General features: G+C 43.5%; 1 protein-coding gene across 1 annotated transcript in view; it reads left to right on the top strand.

The window, feature by feature from the left end:
- The first annotated feature begins 465 nt into the window (after nucleotides 1-465).
- Nucleotides 466-8,960, top strand: part of SLC6A19 (solute carrier family 6 member 19) — a 156,063-nt gene continuing 147,568 nt past the window's right edge. Inside the window, exon 1 of the mRNA XM_082258406.1 lies at nucleotides 466-517. The gene's annotated coding sequence lies outside the window, so the exon portion shown is untranslated. The remainder of the gene's footprint in view (nucleotides 518-8,960) is intronic.

The following is an 8,960-nucleotide window of genomic DNA, read 5'->3' as shown; positions in this document are numbered from 1 at the left end:
TTTCTGGTTGCCAGCACCTATGAAAAATGGACATGTGACTCAAAAAACACCAAAAATGCAAAACATGGTGCATTATTGGTGCGTTTTTGATGTCTTTTGATGCGTTTATGCTGTGTTTTCTATTCATTTCAATGGGGAGCTGCGTTTTTTGTCCTGTTTTGAAAACTGCACCAATAATGCAGCATGCAGAACTTTTCAAAAAGCACTGCAGCCGCAGAGCAGTGGTGTGAAGAGTCCCATAGGATTTAAAGGGAAACCATGTTCTTGCGTTTTGCTTGCAAAAACGCAGGAAAAAAGTATAACAAATGTCTGAAAAAAATATTAATTTTGTAAAATCAATATGTTCAGTTCAATAATAATTTCAAAGAATATTCACATATATTCACATATAAATCTAAAGTAATTTGATTACTCAGTTTGCTTTTATTTATACAGCTTGTGTTCCAAATTCAGTTGCTTCCTGATGTGAAGAAAAATGAAAGACAAAGATTGTAGTCAAAATTTGTGGCATCATCAGGTGAGTCAAACAGCCCTGATGTTCTTGAAGAGCAGTAAAAAATTAATTTTCTCTCACTAAAGTACACTGCAAAATATAATGTGTTTTTTTTTGTGTTTTACATCTATGTCTCAGATATAACCTTATAGAACCTAATATCATTCAGTAAAAGGTTATTAATCTTGATAATATATTAAAGGATAATGCCAATGCGTTTCAGGGGCTCAAAACTCTTCATTAGGGCTGACAAAAGAGATTATATAAAATATAAATCAAAAGATCTAAAAACTGCAAAACAATGACCAATTATAAAAACATAGTATATTGTAAAATCATGTGTTTAATCCTCTAATAAAAGTATACAGCATATATAATTATTATTAGCTCAAATGTAGTACATTGCATCCGGAAAGTATTCACCGCTTTACTTTTTCCACATTTTGTTATGTTACAGCCTTATTCCAAAATTGATTAAATTCAGTATTTTCCTCCTCTATTTTCTTCAAACAATACTCCATAATGACAATGTGAAAGAAGTTTGTTTGAAATCCTTGCAACTGTATTAAAAAAACAAAAACCCATGTACATAAGTATTCACAGCTTTTGCCATGACACAATTGAGCTCAGGTGCATCCTGTTTCCACTGATCATCCTTTAACTTGATTGGAGTCCACCTTGTGTTAAATTCAGTTGATTGGGTATGACTTGGAAAGGCACACACCTGTCTATATAAGGTCCACAGGTAACAGAGCACAAACTAAGCCATGAAGTCCAAGGAATTGTCTGTAGACCACTGAGACAGGATTGAATCTGGGGAAGGATACAGAAATATTTCTGCAGCATTTAAGGTCCCATGAACAAAGAAGGAGGGGGCCCCTTCCACTGCCTGTAAAAATAATCTGAGTGGCTCTTTGGATTACTTTTACCAGCTTTGGAATCGCTAGTACCAGTACATCACTAGACAGGAAGTAGTTAAGGTGTTCTAGGAGCATAAATTACGCATATTTGTGACTATCTATCATATTTTTGAAAGGTCCTGGAGGACTAGGGCCGTGAAAACAATTAGGGACATTGGCTCTGTTAACACTGGTGCTGATATATTGGTGATCAGGTTACTGGTATGGCAGTGATCAGGAAAGAGGTATGGCAATGTTTAGAACACTGATATGGGGGTATAGCCAGGATACAGGTATGGTGTATAGCGGGGATGAGAATGCTGATATGGCAAATGCAGTGATCAGGATGATGGTATGGGTTATGGCAGTGTTCAGTACAGTGGTATGGAGTATGGCAGTGATCAGGACAGTGGTATGGGGTATGGCAGTGATAAGGACGCTGGTATGGCATATGGTGGTGATCAGAATTCTGGTGTGGTATAAGGCAGTGATCAGTGCGCTGGTATGGTGGTGATCAGGAGGCTAGTATGGCATATGATGGTGATCAGGATGCTGGTATGGCATATGGTGGCGATCAGGATGCTGTTATGGCATATGGCGGTGATCAAGGCTCTGATATGGTGTGTGGCATTGATCAAGACACTGACATGGGGAATGGCGGTGATGGCGTATTGTGGTGATCAGGATGCGGGTATGGGGTATGGCAGTATTAATGGTGCTGGTATGGCATATTGTGGTGATCAGGATGCTGGTAAAACGTATGGTGGTGATCAGGAAGCTGGTATGGTGTATGGCGGTGATCAGGGCACTGACATGGGGAATGGCGGTGGTCATGGTGCTGGTATGGCGCATTGTGGTGATCAGGATGCTGGTATGGCAGTGATCAGGGTGCTGGTATGACGAATGGCAGTGATCAGGGCGCTAATATGGCATATGAAAGTGTTCAGGATGGTAGTATGGGGTATGGCAGTGATCAGGACGCTGGTATGGCACTGATGAGGATGTTGGTAGGGTGTATGGAGTGAGCACTGGTAGCACTGGGACAGGTGACAGGGGCTGGCTGCACAATTTATTGTTCTCCATTGGGGGACAGTGATCAGGGACACTGGGGCAGGTTGGCACTGCAGTCTGTGAGTGTACATGCACTGAGACAGGCTGCTGTACACTCACAGGCTGCAGCAACTGTTCTCTCTGCTCTCACAGCTGATCTGTGTGAGAGCAGAGAGAACCAATGTTTCCATTAGGTTCACTGTGTTTACCATGGGATTGCTGTGATTGAACACAGCAATCACATGGTACAAAACCAAGTGATCAACTGGACACAGCGGTAATGTGATCCACTGTGTCTGGGGGACACACAGATTACTGGGCTTATGGGTGTGCTCTCTGTGAGCCACGCAGGAGCCACCGATGCAGAGTTACGTAAAGGTACATTTACCCACATCGGCGCCGCTCCTGTCCTGCAATCTATAGGCTGTGGGCAGATAGGAAATGGATGAAAATAGTTCACAATCATAAAGGGTTACCGGCAAAGGGGTTGTTTAGCATCTTTTTTGACAAAAAGAGCCCCTTTGCTCTTGCCCTCAGGCCTAGGGCTCTTGCCTGTTTCTCCTCTACACAGTTCTTTCAAACTCCTGGGTGGGGTCCTCCTATCTACTGGGTGGAGACCTCCTCAGTCTTCCAGGGTGAAGCCTGAGCCTGCTCCCAGACCGCTCAGTTAAAACCTAACATAGAGCCACCGGAGACTGTATATATGCAGCTGCAGTGATGCTTCACTTCGTGCTCACAGCCAATTTAACTTTGTATGCCAGGTTTGATAGGTGGTGCTGCCTGTCAAATAAGTCAATTAAAGTTAATGTAGCTGTGCCACAACCACAAGCAAAGTGCTTGGCTTGCATTTGTGACTTTCTATACAAAAATCCCCAATTGGCTGGAAAAATGTAAAAAAAAAAAAAAAGCCAACAAAAACACAAAAAATGTAAAAGGGGAAAAATGGGAATGCTTTAGTAACATATTAACCACTTACCCACTGGGCACTTAAACCCCCTTCCTAACCAGACCAATTTTCAGCTTTCAGTGCTCTCACATTTTGAATGACAATTACTTAGTCATGCAACACTGTCCCCATATGAAATTTTCATCCTTTTTTTTACACAAACAGAGCTTTCTTTTGGTGGTATTTAATCATAATTGGTTTTTTTTTATTTTTTGCACTATAAATAAAAAAAGACCAAAAATTTTGTAAAAAAATGCATTTTTCTTCGTTTTGGTTTTAAATTTTGCAAATTTATTAATTTTTCTTCATAAATTTTGACTAAAATTTATACTGCTACATATCTTTAGTAAAAATAACCCAACTAAGTATACATTTTTTGGTCTTTGTGAAGGTTATTGAGTCTACAAGCTAAGGTGCCAATCATTGAAAATTGATCACACCTAAAGTACTGACGGCCTATCTCATTTCTTGAGACCCTAACAATTCAGGACAGTACAAATACCCCCAAATGACCCCTTTTTTGAAAGTAGACATTCCAAGGTATTTAGTAAGAGGCATGGTGAGTTTTTTGAAGTTGTAATTTTTTCCCACAATTCTTTGCAAAATGAAGATTTAATAAAAAATATATATATTTTTCACAAAATGGTCATTATACGAAGTTATTTCTCACACACTGTACAGGCATACTTGCAACTACACCCCAAAATACATTGTGCTACTCCTCCTGAGTATGGCGATACCACATGTGTGACACTTTTCCACAGCCTGACCACATACGGAGGCCCAACATCCAAGGAGCACCGTCAGGCGTTCTAGAAGCAAAAATTACACATATAATTTTCTGACGACTTATCACACTTTTGAAAGTCCTGGAGCACCTGGACAATGGAATTACCCACAAAATGACCCCATTTTGGAAAGAAAACACCCCAACACATGATCTAGGAGGCATAATGAGTCTTTTGAACATGTCATTTTTTTCCACAAGTTTTTGGAAAATGTGGAAAGAAAACCAAAACGTATTTTTTTTTACACAAAGTTGTCCATTTATAAGACATTTCTAACACATAGCATGTACATAGCAAAAATGACGCCCCAAAATACATTCTGCCACTCTTCCTGAGTATGGAGATACCACATATGTGACACTTTTCCACAGCCTGACCACATACAGAGGCCCAACATGCAAGGAGCACCGTCATTTCCTAACTTCCCATTACAATTTTGTGAGACCCTGTAGGGCACTAATAAGCATTGTAGTGGCACTGATGTGGCATGGATGTGGCCCGGATGAGCACTGACGTGGAATGGATGTGGCACTGATGAGGCACAGATGAGCACTGACGTGGCATGGATGTGGCACTGATGAGCACTGACGTGGGATGGATGTGGCACTGATGAGCACTGATGTTGCATGGATTAGCCCTGACGTGGCATTTATGTGGCATGGATGAGCACTGACGTGGCATGGATGAGGCACAGATGAGCACCCTGACGTGGCATGGATGTGACACAGATGAGCAGTGACATAGCATTGATGTGGCACGGATGAGCATTGACGTGGCATGGATGTGGCACGGATGAGCACTGACGTGGCATTGATGTGGCACGGATGAGCACTGAGGTGGCATAGATGTGGCACTGAGGCGGGCACAGATGTGGGATGGATGAGCATGGATGTAGCATGGATGAGCACTGAGACCGCATGGGCAGACACAGATGTCGCACAGATGAGGCACGGATGAGGCATGGATGAGCACGGATGAGGCATGGATGAGCACGGATGAGCATGGATGTGGCATGGATGTGACATGGATGGGCATGGATGTGGCATTGATGAGCACTGAGGTGGCATGGGTGGACACGGATGTGACACGGATGATGCATGGATGAGGCACGAATGATGCATGGATCAGGCACGGATGATGCATGGATGGGGCACGGCTGAGGCACTGATGGGGCACGAATGAGGCACTGATGGGGCGCAATGAGGCACTGATGGGGAACAATGAGGCACTAATGGGGCACAATGAGGCACTGATGGGGCGCAATGAGGCACTGATGGGGTGCAATGAGGCACTGATGGGGCGCAATGAGGCACTGATGGGGCGCAATGAGGAACTGATGGGGCGCAATGAGGCACTGATGGGGCACAGTTGAGGCAGAGGAGGCATGCAGCTGCAGTTTCTCTCCTCTCCTCGCACGCTGTAGCGATTGCTGTGTACAGCGTCCGAGGAGAGGAGAGAAATGAACCGGACATGCGCCGGTTTGTTGTGACATGATCGCTCTGTCATTGGACGGAGCGATCACGTGGTAAAGGACCGATCTCATTGGCCCTTTACCACGATCCGTGATGCGTCGGGTCCCCGGGACCCGGCGAGCACGGACATTCCCGTGTGCGTGCCCCAGGGGGCGCGCGGGAGCGCGATTCTGGGAGGACGTCCATGTACGCCCTCCCAGAACTAGACAACCACTTTGCGGCCGTGTTTTTGCAATTGGCCGGTCGGAAAGTGGTTAAACAAATGCATCTCGCAGTGCATTCCAATGGGAAATACATTTAAAAGAGCCAAAGCCAAACCTGGCTGGCTTAGCCGTAATGTAAAGAGACTTAGTAGGGAAAAACATATGGCATTCAAGAAATATAAATCGGAGGGGACTTTATCGGCTTTCAAGAAAAGCAAGCAAGAACTCAGTAAGGTGATATCTAGACCACTGTTCCTGATCTTTGCTGACAGTATTATGACAGGAACTGTACCAGGTGACTGGAGGAAAGATAACATGATACCGATATTCAAAAAAGGGCAGAGACATGGACCAGGAAATTAGAGGCCAGTCAGCCTGACGTCAATAGTATGTAAACTTCTGGAGGGGATAAGGAACTATATCCAAGAGTTTGCTAAAGTCAATAATATCATCAGCTGTAATCAGCATGGGTTTACAAAGGGGCATTCGTGTCAAACCAATCTGTTAACATTCTACTAGGAGGTTAGCTGTGAGCTAGACAGGGGGAAACCTGTGGATGTGGTGTACCTGGATTTTGCTAAGGCGTTTGATACTGTTCCCCACAAACGCTTGATTTATAAATTAATGTCCACAGGCATCGACCACGAGGTTTTCGCTTGGATACGGAACTGGTTACAGGGGCGTATCCAAAGGGTGGTAGTAAATAACGCATACTCGGACCGGTCTACGGTGGTAAGTGGGGTCCCCCAAACCATAGTTCTGGGTCCAATTTTGTTCAATTTATTCATAAATAGCATTGAGGACTGGGTCACTAGCTCGATCTCAGTTTTTGCAGATGACACATAATTGAGCAGGGCAACAACTTCACATCGGGAGACAGAAATCCTGCAGAATGACCTGAACAAAAAAACAGAGTTGGCAACTACATGTCAAATGAGGTTTAATGTGGAGAAGTGTAAGGTATTGCACTTAGGGACTAATAACCTAAAAGCAAAATACACGCTAGGGGGGGAACCTCTGGGGGTATCAAAATGGAGAAAGATCTGGGGGTCTTAGTAGAAGATAGATTTAGCAATAGCATGCAATGTCAAGCTGCAGCTGCCAAAGCCGGCAGAATATTAGCATGCATAAGGAAGGGGATGTATTCCAGAGACAAAACTATAATCCTTCCACTTTATAAAACACTGGTCCAACCACATTTGGAGTATTCTGTCCAGTTCTGGTCACAGGTCCTCAGAAGGGATGTGTTGGAGCTGGAGAGAGTGCAGAGAAGGGCAACAAAGCTTGTTAGGGGATTGGAGGACCTTAATTATGAGGAGCGTTTAGAAGTGCTTGATTTATTCTCCCTGGAGAAGAGACGCCTGAGAGGGGACATGATACAATTTACAAATACCTTAACGGTGATCAGAGCATAGAAAAATAACTATTCAGTCACAAGGAATGCATGAGGACACGAGACCATAAACTGCATTTAGAGGAGAAGCGTTTTAACCTTAGGCTACGCAGGTGGTTCTTTACAATAAGGGCTACATGACTGTGGAATTCTCTACCACAAATGGTAGTAACTGCAGGAAGTATGGCTACTTTTAAAAGACTCTTGGACATACAACTCAAGGATCAAAACATTCAGGCGTATGAGAAATGATTTACACCTACACAGGTTGAACTGGATGGACTATTGTCTTTATTCAAGCTCAACTATTATATATAACATCCAGGAAGTGTCAGGATTGCCTCCTGAATGAAGCTGTTCTGCTGAAAAGTTATCCACTGCCGATTTCTTTTCATAGTGGAGCTATTGGCTGTGTGAAAGAGGCCTTAGTGATGTAATGTACAACCTTAATACTGTATCAGAAGAAAGATAGGAGTAGTCTGTGAAAACAGAATGGCATAGTGCCAAGTGGGTGTAGGCAGGAATTGTGAATGGTGTCTTTTAGATGTTTTTGGTGTGGTCACAGCACCCAATGTAGGTGGTTGTTGTGTTTAAATGTGCTAAGGGAACAGAAATGGTAGTGGGCAGAGGGGGTGAAGTAGGGGAGGTGCCTGAACAAGACTGGCACTGGAGAAAACACTGATCAGTAGCAGAAGGCAGGATGCACAACTGGAGAAATGGCATATGGCAGTGTGAGGATTGCAAGAGAGGCTATTGGTTGTGAAGCCTAAAGTGGCTATGAGATTAACAGGGCTGAATTTGGCTAAAGATAAGCAAAATACAGGAAATAAAAAGAATATCAGCAGGAACCAGTGTTTCAACGTTCAAACTGATTCAAAGTTATTTGAATATAGAATATGAACTTTTTCCAAGACCAAACCTTTTTGAGGATTTATCTTTCACCAGGAAACTGACACTAGAAATATAACATGCAAATGACAAAGTCAAGAAACTCTCATATCTATCTATAGCTATCTTAATACTTCCTAATGAGACTGGTTTACATCTATTACAAAATGCTGCCTCTGAACAGCTGGAGGTGAGAGAACATTGTATCAAATTTCCATTTACCGGTACTGAGCTCTGCTTCCATTGGTTGTTCTACCATCTCGGACCATGCCCCCGTTTTGGTGTCTCTGACCTTGCCTTCCCTCCCTGCTCACTCTAGTAACTGGAAGCTTAATGACTCCCTGCTCTCCAATCCTTCGGATGTTGCACTCCTAACCGGCGCTTTGCGACAATATTTTACTGAAAATGCTATTAGTGATGCTGCACCTTCACTGGTCTGGGAGGCCCATAAGGCTACTATGCGGGGTAAGCTCATAGAGCTAGGGGCGCAGAAGAAGCGAGAGCAGAGTCAGTTAATTATGGAACAGCTTCGCTTAGTGGCGGATTTGGAAAAGTCTCATAAACTGTCACTACATATTTCCCACCTGACAGCCTTAACCAAGGCAAGGGAAAACCTACGCTCATTGCTTGATAAGGGCACTAAATGCAAGTTCCACCTGATTTCCCATAAGTATTAAGAGTGGGGTGACAAGTCGAGTAGGATGCTCGCTAGATCCCCTTAGAGAGCAAAAAACAGCTGCATTTGTACAGAAGATAAAGTCCCTTACTGGTTCTATGGTCCGTTCCTCCCCCTTGATTACCAATGCATTTCGAGAATTTTACAGCAAG

The sequence above is a fragment of the Pelophylax lessonae genome (assembly GCF_965119305.1).
Source record: "Pelophylax lessonae genome assembly, chromosome: 5".
Taxonomy (NCBI): domain Eukaryota; kingdom Metazoa; phylum Chordata; class Amphibia; order Anura; family Ranidae; genus Pelophylax; species Pelophylax lessonae.
The sequence above is the reverse complement of the archived record's forward strand: the minus strand, read 5'-3'. Positions and strand labels throughout refer to the sequence as shown.